We start from the raw sequence: 25,407 nt of genomic DNA, 5'->3' as shown, positions 1-25,407 counted from the left end.
TGACCCATTCAGGTTCGCATTGGATTCGAACAATCAGTAAAGAAACAGTGGAGCCAAGAACTGGTGAGCCATCATCTTTAATCCTAGCTTGCACCCGGTGGGCAAGTAAAACACACACTGGGCTTCAAAACCCACTCACATTCAGTGCTCACAAAGCTACTGACTTATCCGAGTTTCCTAGAATCAAAGGTTTCTAGCTCATCAGACTTATACACCTCTGTTCCCCATCTCCTTCCTTCTCCCTGCACAAACTCTGCACTAACTAGCTTCTCATTTAACACTCCGCCATCTTGGCTGCTTCTCCTGACCTCCTCCACGTGGCCTTTCTCTGCTCTCCTCTCTGCTCTCTCCTGTCTAATGCTAATAATCCCAGGGACCGAGAGAGCAAGCTCCTGTTCTGCCCTCATTTTATAGTGCAGAAATCAAAACCTTTAATCCAATATACAAAATAAGGAAGTCTCTGACACAAAGTCACTTATCTGAGGCATAATTGGATTGTACCACCCCACATCAAAAAAGGTGGGAAAGGCTTAGTCTTAAAACCAAGCCCCAGGCTGTAAGGATCCTGCCTGCCCGCAGCCCACTCCCAACACACATTAATATCTCCTGGGCAACAGGCCTCCACGTGGGCAGCGCCATCTTTAACAAAGTGAGCATAATATATTTTATCTGCCCAACACTGACTTCTGGAATGAGGCAGTTGCTCAGTTCTTTACTCTGCTTACCTGTGTAAGCTTGGTCTGACTTTGAAGGAGTCTTGCGACTGCAGCTATCCTGTGAGGCCAACAGTCAAATAAGCAATTACAGTGTGATCCTGAGTTACTACTCTGCCCCTACTGCTATGCTTGGCTCTTGCTAGTTTAGGATCTGGCCCCACAGGGCTGGCTGCGTGATCCGGAATACTCGATGCTCAGGAATAACCTTTCTCTCTTCTCACCATCCCCTCCCCCAGTCCATTCTTGCCCCTTACACTGAGTGCTGCTAAAGGCAGAACAGTCTCAACCTAAACTCATCCCTCAAAGCAGCCTCAAGTGAGTTCCGCTGTCCTCACGCTTCATGTGTATCTCCTAAATGTCCCCATAGGGACAATAGTGGACCCTGCATCACAGATGCTCTACAAATTGTCTTGGTTTTTACCTTGCTTAATTTTTCACGTGTACCTTTTCTTGGCCTTACCTTTGTCATTCTCTAAATCCAAGGTATTATTTCTCTCAAGATGTATAAAAAGCGAACTCTTCTTTAATAATTCTACATTAAAAAAAAATAGGGAACTTAAAGAGAATTATTTTCTTTTACTGTATTTTATGAGGGAGGGAGAAAGAATGGTGTAGAAAATTAACTCAAATTTTTAATTTCCCTTGCCCCTTATGAGCTACTACTACTCAAGGTATTTTTGTTACTTTAATAACAAAATGTTTTATTTTATTAGTGGAAAAAAAATTACTTACTAGAAAAAAAGCATGAGAAGGACAGGTTCGTAGCCTTAACAGTTTGTAGCCGTAACTGAGGTTTGGGCAGTTCTTAAAGAGGAGAAACTGCTTCATTGGAGCAAAAATGTGTGTTGTTATTAGAACTGAGTACAAGGTCAAGGTCCAGTTATAGGAATGACAAAAAAATTGAATTAAAGATCTTGGTCTCTAGGTAAGATTTATTCCATCCTGCTCAGGTTGTATTTATTAGATTTTAAATTCCCCTGGATTGGGAGAGAATGAATCCCAGAGCCCGAGATGGTTTCTGCCCTGTATATGGGAAACGAGTGGCCACAGCTACGGGGAATGGAGGACCAGTGTGGCAGGGATCACCTTTCTCTGTGTAAAGAGAAAATAATCCACATGTGTTATGGCCATCACAATCTCAAAGGGACTCTGGAAAGGATTATTGATAATGTCATCCAAATATTGATATTGGAATTAGACCTGCCGAATCTAAGAGATGGTTTTCATATGTTGGAGTGGCAATAGAATAACCTACCTTGGGTAAGAGATGAAGATGACTTCACCAAGGGAAAGGAAACCAAATACAACATTAACTAATAAAGCAGACATACTACATATGAACTCTGTTAGCACAATGCTTTGGATGTGGTGTAGCAGTTTATTAGTTGGATGAAATTTTGAGTCTGCTATCCCTTTAAGGCATGAAATTTAATGAAACTAATTTCTTAGTTTCAGTTATTGTTAGGAACACAAATAATACAAAACATAAATTTGAAAGAGAGATAAATTCACTTGTCACATTTCTCCAGTTCAAATGCAATAAATATCGTTTCTAGTTTTTCAAAATTGGTCATTTGCCCCAGGCAGCCTCTGCCTCCTTCAGACTTTGGGATTCTCTGATCACACTTTCAAAAATTATGCTATCCATATATATTAGGAAACATGTAAAAACATGACATTTTTGTTAAATATATTATCATATTAATATGCATGCTTAAGTGAATCCAGCCTTATGATTGAGTACAAATACAATGTTTTCTTACCTATTTCAGATTAGTTTTTCTTTGAAATGAGAATTTCGACCAAATATTAGTATGAAAAATAAGCCATGAGTTAAATCACGCATATTCTAATCACTGGTATATTTCTTTTAAACATTTATTTAAAATATTTTAAAAAACCAACATAACATAAAAGATAAACATAAGAAAGGTTTCATTGTATTTATTAATTTTTTTCAACGATGTTAGATTGAGTACCTACTATGGGCAAGGTCATAATATGATTTTGCTTATATCCTTTAAATAACTTCTCATTGATACTAGAATCAACTCCAACTATCTTATCATTTCTTGTAAGGCATAGCTGATTACCTAATTTCCTCTGACTCACTATTCCCACCAAACACCCTCCCTTCTGTTCCTATTAGTCCTCAGAGTACAGAGTTTTGCATTTACTATTACATCTCTTGGCAACACTTACCCATTCCCTACATATCTCCCTACCCTCCTCCTTAAATGATCCATTCTTTTTTATGCTTTATAACTGAACTCAAATGTTACTTCCAGAATGTGGCTTTTTGACAGCCATATTTAATTTATATCAAAATCTTTGCCATTAACTGACTTCTGTTATTTGTTTACTTACATATTTTTCTGTCTTTCTCCACTTTTTGGGAAAATAATTGGTAAATTTTATACATACTGTGTTCTGAATACCCAGTGCCTATCACAAAGTAGACTTTCAATAAACATGTTTTGCATGTTCTAGATTCTGGGGATTAAATTGTAAACAGAGCCTTAGGGGTTTAGCCTTAACCAAGTTTATGATCTCTGATAAATACGATGCAATTTTCAAAGACATAGGCAAAGAAAGGTGTATTGTTGTTTTTGGTATTAGTTATTTACATCATTCAGTCTTACCACATTAACAAATGGCTTTATATATATAGTCACAGTTCTAGCATTAGTGTTGAGTAATTTTCTCCATACTTCAAAGTAAAAGAAAAAATATAGCCCATACATATTGCATAGAAAGAAAACATTAGATTTGGAATAATTTTCAAGGAAGTTTTAATAGAGTTGCAATGTCCCATCATTTCTAACATGGTGAAATATGCATTTACTCTTGGTTGTCGGTTATTTCATAATCAAGCAATACACACATTTTAAAGATTGTAAGTTTTTCAGGCAAGTATTTTTTCTTTATTATCTTAAAGATAGAGTTGCTTGTGTTATATAGGCCACTACAATGTTTATATCATGAAATAAAAAGTATTATTCTTTCATTTTTAGATTTTTGACATTTTTTAGATGTAAGTTTAAATATTATTCTTTTAAGAGGAGAATAAAAGGTTTAGGAAATTGAAGTATTCATTTTAGATAGGTGGGGGAGAAAGAGACAGAGAGAGAGGGAGGGAGAGAAGAACAGGAAAAGGAGCAGGAAGCATCAACTCTCGTATGTGTCTTGACCAGGCAAGCCTTGGGTTTTGAACTGGCAACCTCAGCATTCTAGGTGAATGCTTTATCCACTGTGCCATCACAGGTCAGGCCAGGAAATAGTAATAATAAAACTTGCTACCTCATAGTCATAACATTTGAGGAGCTTACGGTTGAAGTTGTGTTTGCAGATAAGCAAATATGCAGGTAAGCAATATCCAGATAATAAAAAGATTATTTAACTGTTCAGATATTTTTATATAATAATATCAAATAGATATATTTCTAAAATGTCTCATATTTTCTGCCCTTAGAATGAGACCTCAACAGCTTTCAAAAAATTAATGCAGATGCTTAACCTTTTTTAAACATTTTTTTAAATTTATAATATTTTTTTCATATCTTTGCTATGTCACTTTTTTCTTCTTTATTTGTTTTATTATTCTATCTGTCCTGTCTATATTACTCAAAATCCCTGTCACATATATGTGATAAGCAAAGGGATTATGATCACTGGTTTAATTCTGCAGTACCAGGTACATTGCCAATGGTCTTAGGTCTGCTTTGTGTATTTGTCACGACTAACAAATTTTAAGATGCCTGAGAGCAAGTAGTATTTTTCATTTATATTGACTTCCTAGTAGCATCTAGTGTAAATTCTGTGACATATGGTTGTCCAGTAAATCTTTCATGAATTGAATGCCTAAATGACTTCAAAAAGCAATGTAAAGAAGGTCAAGTCCTGAGAACCAGCTGTGGAGAACCAATTTAGTTGACAAATGCTGTTGATAACAGTAAATGTTCTATTTGAATAAAGAGCAAGATAATTTGATTCAGGGATTGATTCTCAATATTTTTTTAAATTTTTTTACAGAGTCAGAGAGAGGGATAGATAGAGACAGACAGGAACGGAGAGAGATGAGAAGCATCAATCAGTTTTTTGCTGCGACACCTTAGTTGTTCATTGATTGCTTTCTCATATGTGCCTTGACCTTGGGGCTACAGCAGACCGAGTAACCCCCTGCTCAAGCCAGCGACCTTGGGTTCAAGCTGGTGAGCTTTGCTGAAAGCAGATGAGTCCATGGTCAAGCTGGCGACCTTGGGGTCTCAAACCTGGGTCCTCCTCATCCCAGTCCGATGCTCTATCCACTGCGCCACTGCCTGGTCAGGCTGATTCTCAATATTTTAATACATGGATGTTATTTTTCCAAACTCAGGAGATTTTTCCAAAAGACATTTGTAAATAGTCTGAAAAGTTTAGCCCTTTCTCTAAGCATATGTAGTCTACGGGAGAAAAATAGGCCCTGGCTGGTGGCTCAGTGGATTTAGTGTCGGCTGAGCATATTGACATCATGGGTTTGATTCCTGGTCAGGGCACACAGGAGAAGCAATCACCTGCTATCTCCCCTCCCTCTCCTCCTTCTCTCCTTCTTCCCCTCCTATAGCCTATGGCTTGATTGGTTTGAGAATGGCCCCGGGGCTGAGGATGGGTCTGTTGGAGCCCATGAGCCTCAGGTGCTGAAAAGGGCTCAGTACATGAGCATTGGCCCCAGATGGGGTTGCTGAGTAGATCCCAGTTGGGGTGCATGCTGGAGACTTTCTCTCTGTCTCCCTTCCTCTCACTTAAAAGAAGAAAAAAAAGTACACAGGAGAAGTTTTCTGAAAATAAAATTTCAAAGTGATCTATGCATGGATTCAAATAGAATTTTAAATAAAATCACTGTAAATAATATCTGCATCAAAGAACATTTTTATAACTCAGATGTCTCCTGTTCAAACATATATATATATATATATATATATATATATATATATATATATATATTTGAAAGAGTTAGTGTTTTTATGATCTACTGGCATGTCTCAGGACTTTTATCTCTAGATTGCAAAATGCTTGCTAGTTCTTTCTGAGAGACACCTCTAAATGAGACCCAGTAATCATAGTCTTATTACTGCATAAAACATCTTTCTAATATATCACAGATAATCACTGCTGTAGCAGAAAAGCGTACATATGCAAAGAGAAAATTTATGAGGAAGATATCTGTTAACAGGATGAAATTGAATAAGTACAAATTAAATATAAACACTTATTAGAAAAAACTTCAGTAGTTTCTCATCAAGAGATAGCAACTATTACCTTTGGGAATAAATCAGAATTATCTGAAATATTCCAAACTGGTTTGTCTGACAAAAAGAATAATACTGGGTTTTTTTTAATCTTTTGCAATTTAAAATGAATTACCATATGCATTTTATCATTTGGTTGTTACACTTTTCCTGTAAGGTATGTAGGGTAAGGAGTACTATTTCATTATTTTACAGATTATAAAACTAAAACACAAAAAAAGATGCTTGTTTAGAGTCACAGGCAGTAATTGGCAGGTTTTGGTCTAAAGTCTAGGATTCTATTATATTGTTTTACAAATGCCACCATTAGCTGTTTTGAATAACAGTGCTTGAATAGAACATGGATTTCTGTGCAGTTTCTTATTTAAGCAAAAAAGGTTTTCTTTGAACATTTCATGATTTTCCAATTTATATTACTGTAGAATAATACAGAAGGTTAAGAACCAAGCTGCTTGCCCTATAGTTGACAGATGATGAAGACAGCTAATATTAGATAAAACTGTATCATTACCTAGAAATAATTTTCATCTTGATCTGGGTGATAATTACACAAGTATTCACCTGAAAAACATATGAAGCTTCATTTTTAAAGTTAATACACTTTACTGTGTAACATTTATCTTGATAACAAGGTAAAACTGAGTAAATATTTACATCTGTTACTCCACTCATACATGGAGAACTTTTCTGTATCTAAAGTTAATGTTAAAATGGCAACTTTGTCTCATTCTCACTTTGTTACATATCCACAAGAAAAGTTACTTTTTATGATATATATGATGAACAGGTCAAGAAAAAATGTAAAACCATTGTCAGTGATAAGTAAAATATCAGCTTACAGAATTACACCTTTTTTGGACTTGTTTTGCATTTTCCACTTCTAATGCCTAGAATTTGTTTTTTAATTTTTAAAGACTTTATTTATTCATTTTAGAGAGGAGAGAGAGAGAGAGAGAGAGATGGGGAGGAGCAGGAAGCATCAACTCCCATATGTGCCTTTACCAGGCAAGCCCAGGGTTTTGAACCAGCGACCTCAGCATTCTAGGTTGACGCTTTATCCACTGTGCCACCACAGGTCAGCCCTCAAAAATTAATGGGCACAGAAAATATAGTCAATAAATGAATGTGACCTTTTTGGTCGCCTGACCCTCTCTTCCCAATAGTATTTTCACTGTGGAGGACGCCGTCTGGTCTTAAGGTTATGGATGCAGATGTAGGAAATTGTCAAAGGGATAAGACAGGTTTCATTAGCTAGAAGTGGCTGAAATTGTTTTCACTATAATAATAGTAATGTCATAAGTCTGATTAAGAATTCATACTGCCTGTTGGTTAGATTGAATGATAGCAGGCAGTTTGTCAGATCACTGGAAAATGTTATCCAATACCATTGCCATCTGATATGACAATGGCAAACTATGAAATATTTGCAGTCTGCATCCTTGGAGGTAGATGTCTGGCTCTTGTGGTCACCAAGAGAAACGGAAACACACAGCCTCACTGAAGAAGGAGAAAAATGAATTATTAGTATACAAATTTAAATAATTAGTCACATGCACTATTTTGCTTTTTGTGCTTCAGGAAGTCTCTCACCAAATCTATTTGTATACTATATCAGTGAGCTTATATTGGCAAGAGAGGAAAACAAAGTCCCCTCCCCCCACATACAACCATTCATGACAGTAATGAAAATAAAAATTGTGTCATTGAATTCTGTTTTCAGGGGAAGAGAAGTTCCCTTCAAGTTTCTTTTATTCCATTCTGATGGCCAAAGTCTCCAGGCTGCGTCTTTCCAGCCCTGATTTCAATCAGGTTAGGAAGAATTAGGCAGTTAAAGGATATGTTTTCTTTACTCCTGTTTTTAAACTACTTCCAAGGTGACCCTCTAAACCCACAGCGTTGGATGGTATTGTGAGAAGGGAAGAAAGTGCCACTGCCCGGCTGGGAATAGAAGGGGCCTCCTTTCACTGCCCCTTGCTAGAGAACCACTGAGGCCTGGGAAATATAATTTCTCTGTAGTCTTTCCACTGAGAGGGCCAACATCTTTGCTACAATTTTGATGCATGCTTTACTTAGGCCCCAAATTTACCAGTAACAGTATCTGAAAGGGTCTTTTGTTTGCTTCATCTGCGACTTCACAGAAAATTTTGTGTGTGTGTGTGTGTGTGTGTGTGTGTGTGTGTGTGTGTGTGTGAGAGAGAAAGAGAGAGAGACAGACAGGAAGAGAGAGAGATGAGAAGCATCAGTTCCTCATTGCAGCATCTTAGTTGTTCATTGATTGCTTTCTCATATGTGCCTTGACTGTGGAGCTACAGCAGACCGAGTGACCCCTTGCTCAAGTCAGTGACCTTGGGCTCAAGCTGGTGAGTCTTGCTTAAACCAGATGAGCCTGCACTCAAGCTGGCGACCTGGGGGTTTCAAACCTGGGTCCTCCGCATCCCAGTCCGATGCTCTATCAATTGTGCCGCCACCTAGTCAGGCTTCACTGAAAAATATTTTGTTTCACAATGACTTAAGTCTATATTGTGATTTATTAATAGTTTTATCTATAGCTACTTTTATGATTAAAATGCAGTAATATTCTGAAATCTATTTTGTGCTGTTTTAATAGTATTTCTAAATCTTAATGAGTAACTAGTAAAAATCCTTGGTCTTTTTCCCTTTGAGTTATATGAACATTCATGCACGTCCTCGTGCCTCCTGACCATCTAGTAGAGCAGGGGTCTCCAAACTTTTTACACAGGGGGCCAGTTCACTGTCCCTCAGACCATTGGAGGGCTGCCAAATACAGTGGTCCTCTCACTGACCACCAATGAAAGAGGTGCCCCTTCCAGAAGTGCAGTGGGGGCTGGATAAATGGCCTCAGGGGGCAGCATTGTGGCCCGCGGGCCGTAGTTTGGGGACGCCTGATCCAGAGTATGATTGATTTATTTTAAAAATGTGTAAGGCAACATTAAAAAAAAAAAGGCAAATGTATGTTCTTCTTGTTTCCATAAATTGGTTATCAAACAAACATGATTTTAAGTTAATAAAGCTATAACTGGAACTAATTTCATTTTTTGAAAAAAGAAAAAAAAACAAAAAACTCACTCCTGCAGGTCAAGGAGCATGAAAAAACTCATTACTCAAAGGATTAAAGCTTGTTTTTATTTTTCTTGATCTGAGTTCTTCCCTCCCCCTCCCTCCTCCTTTCCCCCTCCTTCCTCCCTTCCCCTCCTTCCTCCCTTCCCCTCCTTCCTCCCTTCCCCTCCTTCCTCCCTTTTCTCTCCCTCCTCCTGCTTCCCTCCTTCTACCTGCTTCCCTCCTTCCTCCTCCCTCTTCCCTTCTTTTTCCCTCCCTCCTCCTCTTCCTTCTCTTAATTCTTTTTCCTGTTTTTCTATTTCTTTTCAACTCATCTAAATGTTCTTTTATATAAAAATATGTGTATATGTATGTCATAATACGGTTTCTTGCAATGGTGCCTTACTACTATTTGTAGAATATCTCTAGTTGTTTATGTGTTTAAAGTTAATGGTGCCTTTTCTCCAAAGTTGTAAGATTGAATTGAAAAGAAAAACAGTAAAGAATATTACCCCTATTGTGATGCCAGAACTATTGACACTGACAGGAACAATTGACCCAAGGAAGGAAGGATGGAAAACAGGATGTTGGAATGGAAAGAAATGCTGAACATATGGAAAGACAGCCCGAAGATGACTAGGCGAATGTTAAATGTCAGGTGAAATATTTCTATCATGGCTGCGTGTCACGCAGCACCATCAGAGATCTTTGGTAAATGGAGGCACTTAGACCTCTGCTTTGAATCAAAACTTCAAATTTGGTGACAATTGGACTGTAGAAATTTGTCCCCATATCTTTTAGTTGAAGTGTCTGTGAGACTAAGTGCAAATAGTTGAGAAGAGACATAGATTAGAACAAATGTCGGTTATAGATTAGAAGCAGAGAGGCTAAAGGGGAAGACAATTAACAGTGAAGGTCTTCACCCAAAGCAAACGTATTTGGCAACGATAGGGTAGGGTGAGAGAGAATATCTTAGTCTGCAATATAATACCACAGAGTGGGTGGCTTGAACAACAGAAAGTTGTTTCCCCAGAGTTATTGAGGCTGGGAATTCTATGATCAGGGTATAGATCAACTCAGATTCTGGTGAGAACTCTTCTCCTGGCTTGCAGAGGGCCCCCTTCTGTCTGTATCCCCACATGGCAGAGAGAGAGAGAGAGAGAGAGAGAGATCACTCTGCTGTCTCTTCTGAAAGGGCACTAATCCTATTGGATCAGGGCTCCAACCTTATGGTCTTATTTAACATAATTTTATACTTATAGACTAATCTCCAAATATGATCATGGTGGGTGTCAATACTTTAGCATACAAATTTTGGGAGGCCACAGTTCATTTCATAGCAGAAAAGAAAAACCTCATTAACTGCTCTTTCTTTAAGTTGCTTCCCTGTCACAAAGCCCCAAAATTTAGGTCACATGTAATGTTTAGTAGTTTGTTCTAACCTTATAGTTACTGGAAAGAACTCTAATATTTGAAAAATAATTGTTTAACACTAGAAATAATCTTGTGTAGTACTAAAACAGATGTTATAAGTACCAGGAAAAAAAATAGGAAAACATTTCAGAAAATTGAGAGAGAGGATTGTTCTCCCGTTTGTGAAGTTTCACCATCATCATGAGCTGGGAGCTCCTCAGAGTCTCCAGGTTTCAGGTAACGAGAACAAGCAACCTGCTAGCTCCATACTGCAGAGAAATCACCTAGTACTTTTTATTCCCCTATCCTATAAGCTCTATATAGAGTGACCCTGGAAACCAGTTTAGACATTCTAGCAGAGGTCTCCAAACTTTTTACACAGGGGGCCAGTTCACTGTCCCTCAGACCATTGGAGGGCTGCCAAATACAGTGGTCCTCTCACTGACCACCAATGAAAGAGGTGCCCCTTCCAGAAGTGCAGTGGGGGCTGGATAAATGGCCTCAGGGGGCCACATTGCGGCCCGCAGGCTGTAGTTTGGGGACGCCTGATGATGTTCAAACTCCAATAATGAAAGCCATGTTAGTCATGTGGGAAAGTCCAAGGAGAGATTTAAATCCTTTGGTTTCTCTCTTCAGGCCCAAGATGATCTGGTAGCAAACTGGGTCTCAACTTAAACACCACTGTTTGTCCTGAGACCCACACTTGACCACTCTTCCTCCTGTATCTTATTATGAGGGGATAGTGCGCATGCCCGGATCAGGGACATGTGAGCAGGTTGTGGTATGGTATTGAAGCAGGTTCTCATACCTAACTGTTCATCACCACTCTCAGTGTCTCCGATTGAAAGTAAATGAGCATTGAACCATTTCATTTCAGGCTTAATTCAGTGTTTAGGGGTCCAAGCTATTCAAATTGCTGACAGAATCTGACATCCTTTCCAATACAGGTACACAGTTACATATCTGATCTTGTATATAAACAATAAGTAATGTGACAACTTTCTCAACCACGCTTTTATCAATTCCACATGACCTGCAATTTTAAAACCTTGTAATACTTTCATTATTTCTAAAATTTTCACGACTTAAAGGTGTGATCTTATGCAGCAGGTTCTCTGTATGTCCCCTTTTTCTGTTTCTAGGGAATTACACTAGTCTGTGATGCTAATAGTTAATGTCATTAGAGTCAATTGTGGGGAAATGAGACACTTTTGAATTTTGTTTGGTCTTCAATACAGACATACATCTCTTTTAAGTGAGCACCTTCAGTACATTGATTCCCTCAGGATAAAAGGCAGGTTGCCGGAATAGCTAGATTAGATTAATCTCATCAAATCAATCAATTCTTGTTATTTGATACAGAGTTCATTATACAGAAGATATAAGTATGACTGAATTTTCATTTTTCTTGTTTATTGCATGATTAGGGGGATCATTAGAGCATCCACTGATTTGAGGGTTGTTAACTTCAATCATGCTACATAAGCCACACATGCGATCCTGAATACATCACATGTATATTTTACAAGAGTTTTTTTAAATCAATTTTTACTAAGCAGAGTTTATTATACACAGAAATTTTATACCAGAGTGTATTTAAAGTAAATATAAGATAAATGGTTTAGAATATTTGTCCATTTTTACTAACAGCAAGCAAAGTATTTAATTGGAATCTGGCCATTTCATCTGTATGTCTTGCTTCAATATTAAAGTCTGAAGATTCTGGTCACAATCCTGGTAATACCCTCCCTGTCTTGATTGACTCTGCCTTACTGTGTTGAACTGCTTGAAGTGAAATATTAATGGAAGGCAAAAGATGAGGAAGTAAAGCAGTAAGTATTTATAATTCTGCTGAGGAATTTTGTTATAAAGAGGCTATGAGAAAGTAGGTAGAAACTGGAGGAGAAGTAGGAGCAAATGGGGTTTTGCTTGACTTTGCTTGTTGCTTTGCTTTTTATCATGATTTTAAAGTTAAGGTAGATTATTATTCTACAGCAAATTGTTGTGATGTGGAAGCAAACTCCAGAATATGTGAGTAAAGGAGAGAGGTATCCAGACTGGAATAGGACAGTTCACAATTGTTCCTTTGTCATTGCCAATTACCATCCTTTTTCCCGGTTGGCTGTTCTCTACATTCTGATGTGTGGATTCAGATCCAGGTCCCTTGATCAAAATTTTTCCCATTGCATTCCAGCGAACTTCGTATCTATCCTAAGTTCACAACAAAATGCACTCAAAGATATATCATTGATTGGTCTGTTTAAGATCATCATTGCTCATGTGACCTTACTTGGGATTGAGTCTTTTGAACTTCAGATACCAAAAGAGAGGGAGAAGATGAAGGCTTGGTGAGGGACTCAGACAGGGCATTGCTTCTCAGATATTCTTCTCACCCTGGACTAGACAGTTCACATGCATTGCTATATGTAATCCTCACAGGAACTGTGGGAGGTGGTCAGGAAACCCCCCTTTTACTAATTCAGAGACTGAGGTTCAGAAGTGCTAAAAAATTCGCTAATGACCACCCTTCTTGAAATACTGGCTTTGCAATTAGGACTCAGGTCTTTTGTTCATCTCATTGAAAATAAAGCTTTGCAAGACAATGGGTGAGAATAAAATTTGGGCTAGTCAGAGAATAGAGTATGGTACCTGGCTAAAAAATAGTAGATAAAGCATACCTAACTATTGACATCAAACTTTTTAATGCTAGCCATTAACTTCTTAATAAAATTATAGAGGACTACCTGATGATCTGTAGACAGATATGAGCATTTCCTAATATACTACTATCATAACTGGCTACCTGAAATAATTACCAAAACTTCAAATAAGTTTTATGTCATTTGATGCACCCGACACCTTAAATATCTATAAAGGCTTCATATCATTACCCTCGCAGATATGTTAGGTTCATTTAGAATAGTTTGTTCTCTAAATTTTATTATTAAGAAAGAACAAAGAACTAAAAATTTGTGGTAACAAGTACATTACAAGCCATCTGTGAATGCCGATTTTTGGAAATACAGTCACCACCCCAAGTATCCTCTTTAGAGCAGTAACAGTCATGGAGTCTATTTTTCCTTAAAGTCCTGGAGGCATAGTAACAATTTTCATGTTAAAATATTTGAATGCAGCAGAGCTCAGACCATGTATGAATGAGTAGGAGAATTTCTGAATAATGCAAATGTCATTGCCTTTGTGTGTGTGTGTGTGCTCTCCATTGCCTTGGTATCAGTCACCTTTTAATTTTTATGATATTTGTAAGACATATTTGCAAATTCTATCTATCTATCTATCTATCTATCTATCTATCTATCTATCTATCACTTATAGAGAGACAGAGACAGACAGAAAGTGAGAGGTGAGAATCATCAACTTGTAGTTGCGGCAGGCACTTTTGTTGTTCATTGATTGCTTTCTCATATGTGCCTTGACTTGGGTGTACCAGTTGAGCCAGTGATCCCTTGCTCAAGCTAGTGACCTTGGGCTCAAGCCAGAGACCTTGGGCTTCAAGCCAGTAACATTGGGCTTCTAGCCAGTGACCATGGGGTCATGTCTATGATCCTACGCTCAAGCTGGTGAGCTGACACTCGAGTCAATGACCTTGGGGTTTTGAACCTGAGTCCTCATCATCCCAGGTTGACTATCAATTGTGCCAGCACCTGGTCAGGCATAAACTTCTTAACATTTTACATTTGACAGAAGCACTATGATTATATTCAGTTTAATCCAAATTGTTTCCATTATGGAAGAAATATGTGGATTTCAGAATGACTTTTTTCTTTAGGATAAACCATGAAAAGCCTTCAGGGATGCAGGACTTTTCCTGTAAACAATTTCAGCTTTCATTTATCTGACAGCCAAGAACCTAGGCTACTTCAGTGAAGTGAATGGACATTTACTCTTCAAAATTAACTCTTCGGGACTGTGCTTTATCACCTTACTGCCATAGTGGGGTTGATATTCAACAAATGTACATTTGTTGTCTAGCTTTACATCATGTATTGCTTGGAATCAAAGGTTTTTTAGAGGCCAAAGCAGCTAAAATATTATCATATGTCATTTCAATTCTATGAATACACAAGTCCAATCCTGGGGGGGAAATAAAGTTGTAGTGTGTTTTGGTCTAAATCACAAAGCAAGGATGTGGCGGAGCTGGGACCAGAACCAGCACCTATTAGTGCTGAATTCATTTCTCTATGGTACCCCTTAACAGTCATGACTGGTTTAAAGATGAAGAGCTGAGACTTCAGTTGAAAATACAAACATGCAAAATATTTATTAATAAGCAGTACCATCAAATGAGGCTTTTGTTCCTGTTTTCTGCTCATTCTTAGAGAAAAAGCCCAAACTCCATTATTCCATATTTAATTAACTTAATAACTTTAAGTTTATTATGAGAATATAAGGTTCAGCCTATGAACGTTTTCACTAAAGGCCCCTTATCTATTAGAATGGTATTTTCACGGTTTATTTTTAGGTTACTTATTTTAAAAAAATTTCCACTGATTTGCTAGACAGAGAGAGGGCAGAAGCAGGGGAGAGGAAAGAGAAAAAGAAGCATCAATCCATTGCTCCTTAGTTGTTCCATTTAGTTGTCTATTCATTGATTGCTTCTTCTATGTGCCCTAACCAGGGGTAGAACCACAACCTTCATGTGCCTGGATGAAGCTTTATCCACTGAACCACCCAGCCAGGGCCTTTAGGTTCCTTGTGAATGTGCCTCCAGGGCAAGTAACAAGTAACGTGTGTGTTGTTGTAAATGTGTTCAGTGATGCAATGCCAGGAAGAGAAAACTGCAGTGCATTCCGCCCTTATGTCTTACACTTAGTTTGTCTCTTGTTGATTTCTGGGGAGTCAGATAAAACCTAGGGGCCACTCAGTGCTGACCTGGGAGGCTGTAGAGGAGGCTCACACTCCACAGAGGGAAACAAAGCTGGAGAGGGAGCCCGGGCTGTCATTCTCCTGACTCAGCTCTTCCCGAGCGACTGCAACCCGCTTGCTCTTCCTCTGACTGGTTCCCTCGCACATTCACGGGGACCTTCCTGACTTTTCCAGTCCATAAAATAGACCTCTTTATTCTCCAATTTCCCAGGGTCCCTTCATGGGCTTTAAAATTGAGTTACACTCAGCCAGTTTTATATTGATGCTCAGAAAATATACCTATGTATTAGAAAAAAAATACTTTGTGTATAAAGAATGATACATTTCAGAAAATATTAAAAATGGCAGAAATATACTCAGTGTCCCACCTTCGTAGAATGCTTTAGTACATTCTTGTATTAACCATTCTGTGGGATTCACACAACTATTTAAAAAGTATGTGAAGATGGCAATAACAGAGAAAAATGTGTGTAATATAGAGTAAAAAAAAAAGCAGGACACACAATGTTTTATCAATTTGATAATCATGGAATGAAAAACCTTTGCATAAAAATGCTGGAAGCATTCACACAAATATATTTACAGTATCTTCACGTGCATAGTGGTATTTTGCGTGATTTAAAAGTAGTTCCTACTCTTAGATATCTCTCAGATTTGATTTCACTGATTTGTTTAACAAATATTTATAGAACACAAAATATGTATCAGGGTTCCTGCTGAGCATTGCAGACAAAACTATGATTGGACAGGCTTACTGGGTGCAGAGAAGAACAAAAAGCCAAACAATAAAAACACAAGCAGAGCACAATGAATTCCATTCAGTGATGGAGTAAGTAAGATTTTGTAAGAGAATCTAAGGAAGACCCCAAATTTGGAAGGCAGGGTAAGGAGGGATATTGGACTAGGATACCTTTAGCTGCAAATAATAGAAATTATGGTGCAAAGTGTGTTTAAAAAGCAAGAAATATGATGGTTTATGTGGGTTGGATTGTGTCCCTGAAAAATATATGTTGAAGTCCTGACCCCTGTATCTAGGAACCCTGTATGGAAATGGGTGTTTTGTTTTGTTTTGCTTTTGGCAGATGGAATCCAGTTAATCGAGTTCCAATGAGATTATTCTGGATTAGGGTTAGCCCTAAATTCAATGACTGACGGCCTTAGAAAGAGAGAGAGATTTGCAGACAAAAATGCAGAGGAGACACTCGCACCGAGGGAAGAAGGAGGGGAAGGTAGAGAATGCAGCTACAAGCTGAGAAATACCAAAGAGTGCAGGCCGCCGCTAGGAGCCAGAAGACTCAGGGAACAGCTTCTCTGTAGTGCCTTCAGCAGGAACCAACCCTGCCCACTCCTTGATGTTGGACTTCTGGCCTCCTGAACTGTGAAAGAACACATTTATGTTGCTTTCAACCATGCAGTTTAGAATAATTTGGTACGACAGCCTTGGGAACAGGAATACAGAGGATATACTTGAACCAAAGTGTGGAACTCAGCTTAGGGATTGCTTCCTTTTTATTCTCTCGGGGAATGAATGACTGTGGCAGTTCAGCTTTCTGCTGCTGCAGACCTGGAGGATAAGAGAGGGGTAAATTTCCATGTAGGTTTCTTTAGAGTGAAGGGAATATTTCTCAAAAACCCTTCATGAACTTTACATTGTGTTTTATCAGCCAAAATTAACTAACATGCCTGTCTCCGCACCAAGATCCTGGGCTGAGAGAATGCTGAGAATAATCAGTGTAAGCCTGTCTGTCTGCACCATTGACTGCAAAGACAGGTAGTATGGTTGCTTTAAGGTCAGGCCACCCCACGGCCCTGGTTGGGTCCTTTACTGAGGCACATGGACTCTAAGGGGGCAAGGTGGACCCCTGGAAAAAGAGCAATGCTTTGTCAGGCAGACGTTCTAGGTGGAGGGTGAAACGATGTGTGTGCTGGGGAGGCAACAAAGAATGCCACTTTGCAGCTGAGGTCAGTGCCCAGTGGACGTGAGAGTATGGATGGATTAAGTGACAAAATAGGAAACAATACGTTAAACGAAGGTCTGGGGACATCTAGGCAGGTGATAGGATCAGATATGTGTTCTCAGTGAAGCTTCTAGTTTCAATATGATGAGCATATTTTAACGCGTAAATCTAGAAATAATCATAATGAGGGAGGGAAGTTGTTGCCATCACCTAGGAAGGGAAAGTCATGGCCTAGTCTAGAACACCGGCATTCAAGATGGAAAGGAAGGATGAATTTGGACCCATGAGCCATGAAATATGCACTTACTATTAAATGTTACATGTACATATGTGACTTAAGCAAACAGGTGTTTAGTTTGTTCATTTGTTTTATTTGCCCATTTTTTCTCAAAAATACAAGAGGTAGACATTTATAGGTATTAGGTTGAGACATTCAGTGATGTCATCTGGGATCCAAGAAGGTTACTTCAGTCTTTTTTACTAGGTAGGTGTCACTCTCATGTATGTTACAACATTAATACAGCCTCAGACCTCACGTTTGTGTTTGAAGTAATTATAAAAGCGAAGGTAGTCACCAGTTATACCTGGATGTTTTTATTATAAAAGGAAAAAATTTTCTAGGAAGTTTCATTTCATCATCTCATTAAACACCTAATGGTATTTCCAGCTGTAAGGGATATTGAGGCTTATAGATCGCTGCCATAAATAAAATTAGGATTCTATTAGTGAGGAAGCAGGGGGAGTGGTTATGGGTTATACAACGGAAAGTGTAACCACTTCACTAATTGAAAAATAAGAAAAAGAAAAACGTTTTTTCTAATTGTTCCCTATTACTTGTCAACAATCTTTACTTACGAGCCCAGAGTTTACTTGGATACGACTGAGAATGGACGACAACATAAGGAACTCAGTATGGATGCGCGTTGATGATGGGTCTTACGTCCACTATTAGATTGTTTTCCCTCTGTCATCTCTGTTTATCAAACACTGATTGGTATCAGAGCTCTAAGCCTCTAATTTAAAAAAAAAATCTTGACTCTTTTCCTGTTTATTTTCCATTTATACTCTTTGAATTAATATAAACTTCAGCTATGAGGATAGCCATATTCTGTCAGGGTTGGTGAGTTTCAACAACACAGGACAAATCCTATCTGGAGAAGGTACCCTTGAGTGCTGATTGGGAAGCCGGAAGGCATGGCGGCGCGAATCTCCCTATAGTCGTTCCCATATGTGAGGAGAGGGAGCAGGGGTGGTGCAGATGGGGGACAATCCTTGAGATAGCTTATTTAGCACCCATTATTGATGATAGTATGTTAGCCAGCTAAAATCTATCACAGCTTGACCAAAATGCCTTACAAAAGAACAAAGTACAGTCACGTAGGAGGAAAGAGAGAAGAGATGGTGTTGACTTTGTATATAGTTCCTCTTCCTAAGCCAGTTAAGAGCCCTAAAATTAGAATTGATAAAACAGAAGTCTATATCTTTTACTTTTTTGGGAGAAGAACAAGGGAGGCCAGTAAAATCAATGTCATACTCTGGCATGTACCTTTAAGCTGAGGTTGTGTTTGTCTGAAAAATACCAAGGCCTTCCTTGGAAGTATAGACGACCTGACTATAAACTAAACATGTTATATCACTTTTAATGTATTTTTAAATTGATTGGTCTGTTCACATTTATGCCGCAATGAAAAGATATTCTCACTCTAAGTAGTGTGTGTTGTTTGCCATAAAATTCTTAGTTACATACATTCATTCACTAGTTCTTTCATTCAATCACCAACTATTCATTTAATATTCAGTTATACGCTTGGTACTGCAGAGAGTGTGGTTTATAAGATAAAAGAGGGTTCCTGACCTTCTGAAGTGATACAGAGCCTTGTTCACCACAGTCAGACACCATGCAGATCGTGTGACATGTCACCACCTCCCACACATCGATTTACTACCCCACCTAATCTGGTTTTTCTCCCACCAGTCCCTACGCTGTACTTGTAGTTATGAGCACAGGAGACAGATCTCTGATTAAGGAAAAATGATTTAAAAAAAAAAAAGTGGGTCAATGGCCTTGTAAATATAACTTGATTTAAAGCTCCTCAGGCAATGGTAGCATATACTCTGGGGCTTTTACTTTTTTAGCCCCGGAATCTTCCACATGCTTGTGTTTCCAAAGTACATATCTTAGAGATTAGCCTCATTCTGGAAGGGTTTGGGATATCTGCTTTTGTCCATGTCTGCTGTCTTTATTCCCTTGTTCTTCATTTGTTTATTTAACAACTATTTATTTGTTTACTAAGGACCATGGAGAAGTACAAATGCTTTCCTAGGTAGTTTTCAGTGGCTGTTACTACAGTAATCTTAAAGATAGGACTCTCATTGGAATGGTAGTGATGCAAGGCAGACCGCGAGTCTTTCAAAGGAGAATAAAAGAGGGGAAGAAAGGAATCATGTGGCAGACCTCAGTCACTGGAAAAGTAGTGGTGCATACTTATCCCCTCACTTAAACTGACCAGAACTGAACTTGGTCCACAAAGCTATTTTCCTTGATCTACCTGCCTCACTTCTACCCTGAACCCCCCACCACCCTTTAGTGATTAAGACAATGTGGCCAAGGGCTGCCTGTCCCCTGAGAAAAAGAAATAAAAACAGGCTCTTTTCATGAGATCATAGACATGACCCCATGCTTGCTCACTTGAGCCCAAACATCACTGGTTTGAAGCCCAAGGTCGCTGGCTTGAGCCCAAGGTCACTGGCTTGAGCGAGGGGTCACTTACTCAGTTGTAGTCCCCCCAGTCAAGGCACATATGAGAAAGCAATCAATGAATGACTAAGATGCTGCAGCGAAGAATTGATGCTTCTCATCTCTCTCCCTTCCTGCTTGTCTGTTCCACTCTCTTTCTCTGTCACACACACACACACACACACACACACACACACACACAGGATCTCTTTTCAGGAGATGCTTCTCTCTTTGTTTTTATTTTTGTCTTCATTAAAAACTCCATAATTCTGTGCAAGGGAAACATGACTCAACAACCTTCTATGTGTCTTTTCAACCTAATCATTCTCCACCCTCTATCTTTATTGATATGTGATTGCTGATAACAGGAGAATTTATTCAAAAAAGCAGGCTTTGCAGAAGTTTTTGTCAACCTGCTTCAGATCTCTTGTCATTTGATACTATGTTAAAGAATTCCAAATTTGAGTTGTGTATATAAAATATTTGTACATGAAAACAAACTGAGCAGGTTTAGAATATGTTTACATCATTGTATAGTTCTCTTACTTGGAAAGTGAAAGACAGTTCAACATTGCCTTAGATAATGACTTCATGTTAATCCAAGACTAACAATGGTTAAGAATGTGTTTTTCTATATCTGAAATGATCTGAAGAGATGATCTAATTCATCTGCCACCTTCAGGCAGTAAGCAATTATTACATTTGACAGAATTGTTCGTGAGGCAGTAAAAGGTTAAATGTTTATCTGAGGGCCACAAAGGGTTTTCTAGCAATTGAAGGATTCTGGTCTTCTTCTCCTCTTCCTTCTCCTAGTTTTCTTCCTCCTCCTTCTCCTTGTTGGTCTCCCTTTCATTATGCTAACTCCCTTGTACTGGGAAAACTTGTATTATGACCTCAGATTAATTTATCTTTTTTTTTTAGATTAATTTATCTTTGAATCCCTAAAATACTTTCTACTAGCTATGCAACCTTTCTCATTCTGCTGAATTTGCTAGCTTAATTTTTTCTTGTTTTGTAAAATATGGATAACAATGGTTTTGAAGGGATGCCATAAGGCTTGGAGACTATATCTGTAAAGCCCTTTTGAAAATGATGCCCAAATAATTATTGTCATTTTGTGTGTCATCTCATACACATTATCTGTTGAGTACTGAGTCTGTGAAACAAAATCAGACACCAGGGAAATAAGATGAATAAGACACTGCCATGGGAGGGGCAGCTCATAGTCTCAAGGGGCGGGGAAAGCAATAAATAATTACTATGCACTACAAGGTGAGCTCCTCATCGAGAGGTGTCCTGAATCCACTGGAGATGGGTAGCTCATGCTCTTCCTAGCTTTCATTTTGGTAGCTGCAGTAACATCTAGACAAGAGAGTAGGGACTGACTTTAAGGACGTTGTGAGTTTCCATGTGGCAGTATTGGAGTGGCTTGTTTCACACTTGTTCATAAAGCTCAGCCACATTTCAAGGGTTCTCACGTTGTCTCACTTTGTCCCAGGTGAGTCTCAGTCATGGGTGAGCAGCACCTGCTTCTGCTTATTTTAGTTCATCAACATGGCTGGTAATGACTTACAGCAAGTAATTATTTGCATCCTCTGATTCGAACAGAGTTGCCAAAGTCAGGATGCTAAGAGAAGATTTCCTTGCCTTTCCTTGACATAATCTCATAACCTTAATCTCATAGGATATTCTGAGAGATTCTGCCAAAACTCCCCAACTCTTCCAACTACATACTTGCCCTCCAATTCTGTGTCTCTCTGCCTGAGTGGCCAGCACCACTAAACTGTCCTTTATCACCTGTGGGTTCTCTCTGGCATTTCTGTTTCTGACCACCACACTTTAAAGCATTGTGGGGACCCTGAGCCAACCCTGGACAAGTGTGCCCTTTCTGGTCCAGCACCTGTTTGCTTAGCTCCATGAACTGCTGTCCACACAGTGTGCAAGTAATCCAATCATTGAAGCTTAGCCCAAACGATCCTGTGCGTGCTGGCACCAGGAAGAGAGGGGACAGGCAGGGGGCAGGGAAGAGCAAAATATATGCTTTGGAGCTACAAGAGCTGCAGTGCAGAGTGACTGATTATATTGTTTTTGTCTATTCAATCAGAGCTTTCACCTAAAGAGTAAAGAGCACCTCTCCTTGCTGCAAATCTGATGTCTTGACAGCCGGGTTTAATTTGGCCTTGCTCTCTGCCTGATGTGGAGTGACACGCAATCCAGGCTGAGCTGGCACATTGGATGACTGGAATTACATGTCGGTCTTTCTCGGCTCTACCTCCTCCCTCTTTGCTGATCTTAGGCAAGGATGTAGGTGCAAGGTATCGCATCTCGGTGCCAGGAATGAAGATGACACCTTCTCTCGGGAGGCAGCTTTACAGGCAGAGAGTGGAATTGAACGGACAGGTAGCATTCCCGTTCAGCTTTGCTCCACAATTCAGAGTCGTGGTAAAAGCACAGGTCCTGAATTGGAGTCTGCCACTTCCCAGTGGTTCCCTCTTATTAATGGTATTTCACACCTATTAACCTCAGTTCTCTCATTTCTCAAAAGGGGGGAAATTAGCTTATGCACTACAGGGTTGCAGTGAGGCTAATTCTTCCCCTTTTCTTAGTAAAATGTCTCAAAAGGACTATGGACTATTAATTAGTGTCAACAATCAGCAAGACATGTTCTAATTTAAAAATAATGATATCATCAGTCATGTGCACTATTCCATGGCTCTTAGATTAAAACAACATAAGTATTTGGATGACACGTTCCTCTGAATTAAGTTTGCTGAATGAAAACTATGATTTTGACCCCTAAGAATTTGTCAGATTGTCCTGCTTTATGTAACATAAATAGAATTAGTATGTATTTTACAGCAGCGTCTGTGGGGTCTTTAACTGCTAGCCTATGAGAAATTGGGAATCTCTAGAAATCAGGCATGTCAGCTGCCGCCATGAAAGCTCAGAGATCTGGGTGGGATCTGATTGAATGTAGGGGCAAACGATCACTCACTGAAGAGGCATTCCAGGAAACAGATGGGAAAGGGGAGATGCTAAGGCTGACCCTGGGTCACCTGGGTGATCCCCCTCACAGTGCCGCTTGCTTTTTAAATGTCACAACATTTAGCTTTAGAGACAGATTTACACACTAGTAAAAGAGAGCAATATAAAGTCTAGGAATCAATGTGACATTTCCAGTCATTATGTTTCTTTCAATGCAACGGGAACAAACAACTTGGGAAAACAAATAAATTTTCCGCCACTGAATGTTCCTGTTTATTTAAACTGCAGTCACAAAGGCTTTATGAATTGAGCAAACTAACTAGACAACAGTAGACATAAAAGGTCCATGTGTATACAAAGGCTACACATGTGATAGGCTTGCTTTAATGTGTGTACTCCAATGTCTCCACCTCCCCTGGCTTTCCGGAGTCATCATTTCGTGGAATTCCCTGCAGTCTGTGTACCCTGGACATTCAGAGCTTGTTCTGGTGGGCTTGCATGCTTGTGGCTGCTGCCCCTGAATTCTGTCCTTAGTTGTTGAGAAGCCAGTGGCCCCGGCCTTCTTCCCTCCCCGACTCCACTGTGTACCCCACGAGCTGCATTTCCCCCATTTTTTGCACAATCCTTCACTAACACATGGTTGACTCAGAAACAGACTTTTATTGAGGCTTACAAGGTCCAAAAAAGGTAAAAGTCTCAAAAATCACTGTTCTAAAGTACCTCAGTGTTTTCTAGTGTGGTAACTTTTATTAATTTTGTTCTGTATAATCTCCTACCTGCCCATAAATTAATGGAAATTTTGTCTAATTGAATAATTTTCTTATCTTTCTCCTGTTTCCTCCACTACTACCAGCCCTGTCTCTGCTTCCGTCTCTAAATAAGAACTAGAATCCCTGTGACTTCGTTATTAAGTGTATTTTAGCTTACTTCTACCATGTTGCAGAACAAAGTGTATATATTTTAAACGTTGCTAGTGTACTATGCAAAACAGTAAGCTTATCTATCCTGGGTTTCGAACAGCACCCATTCCCCGTACTTTCATAAGTCAACTGTGATTTTTATGTTTAAGAGAACTTCCTTCTCACCAGAGCAAATCCCAGAGACAAGTGTGGAAGTGGGAAGATTTCTTTCATTTGCAAGAATGCAGTAGATGTGTCTATGATAATGGCAACCACGAACATGGAGAATGCTTGTGATATACCAGGCATTGAACCAAATCCTTGCAGAAAGCTCTGGAGGGAAATGCTATGATATTTACCATCTTACATTTGAGAAAATTGAGATTTGGGGAAGGTAAGTCATTGACAGAAGTTGGCAGTGATTGAGTTGAGGGTAAAGCCCAGCTGGTCTGACTTATTTATGTCACAGCTCTGTTCCCTGGATGTGGCTATACCATTGAGTGGAGCCATGGGGGAATTACTGGGCCACACAAAGGAGTCTTTGCTCCTTCATAAAGGAGTTGGCCTTTCCCTGTGTCCCAAAGTCAACCAAACTGACTCACCATTTGTTTTCAAACTTTGGTATAGTAGGGCGTTTGGTGCAAAGGGAACCATAGATAAAGTAAATATCTGACATTAGAAAGAAATAAAACTTGAAATAAACTTGGGTCTCATTTTCTTCTCATCTTGAAACTGGGTAAACAAAAACTTTCTAACTCTTCTTTCCTATATTATGAAGCACCAAAATTGAATTTGTGTAAATACACACACACACACACACACACACAACTTTCCTTGAAATCACAATTTCCTTGAAATTTGAAAACTCTGAAGAAACTCTTGCCACAGGCTTATTGTACTATTAATATTATTATTCTTTTATGTAGTTCCATATAGCCATATATGACTGCAAATGACCAACTTGTCCCTTTCCCTATCTCTTCGAAGCTTTATTACATTTTAAAAATTGCAATTCAAGTTATGCTAAATTTAGCAGAACGTAGGTATGAGATTTGCATACAAATTTATAAAGAGAAAGCTACTAAAGCACTGTGTTTCTAAATTCAATACTCTTTTTATTTGCATCAATCCCTCAGTATAAGGCACAGTGAATACTGCTCCATTTGGAGAAACTGAGGAGAAGTGGGCACCAGATAAGTTTCTGATTCTCTTTCACTCACGTTTTAGTAACTAGCCCATGGCAACCTCATCAATCCAATCTCCCACATGCTATAGTCTTGGATTTCCCCCTGCAGACTTTGCTTTCTGGGATGAATTTCAAAGCAGGTTCATTGTCAAACAACTGCCAGGGTCAATTTGCGTGTGTTGTGGATATTAGCATGTAATCAGCATTGAAAAATCAAAGACATATGCCCTCTTTTTTATACTTAAAAAGAAAATGGAATTTTATTTCCATAGTGCTTAATTTTA

This window comes from Saccopteryx bilineata, chromosome 4 (genome assembly GCF_036850765.1).
Source record: "Saccopteryx bilineata isolate mSacBil1 chromosome 4, mSacBil1_pri_phased_curated, whole genome shotgun sequence".
Lineage (NCBI taxonomy): Eukaryota > Metazoa > Chordata > Mammalia > Chiroptera > Emballonuridae > Saccopteryx > Saccopteryx bilineata.
Note: the sequence above shows the minus strand (reverse complement) of the source record.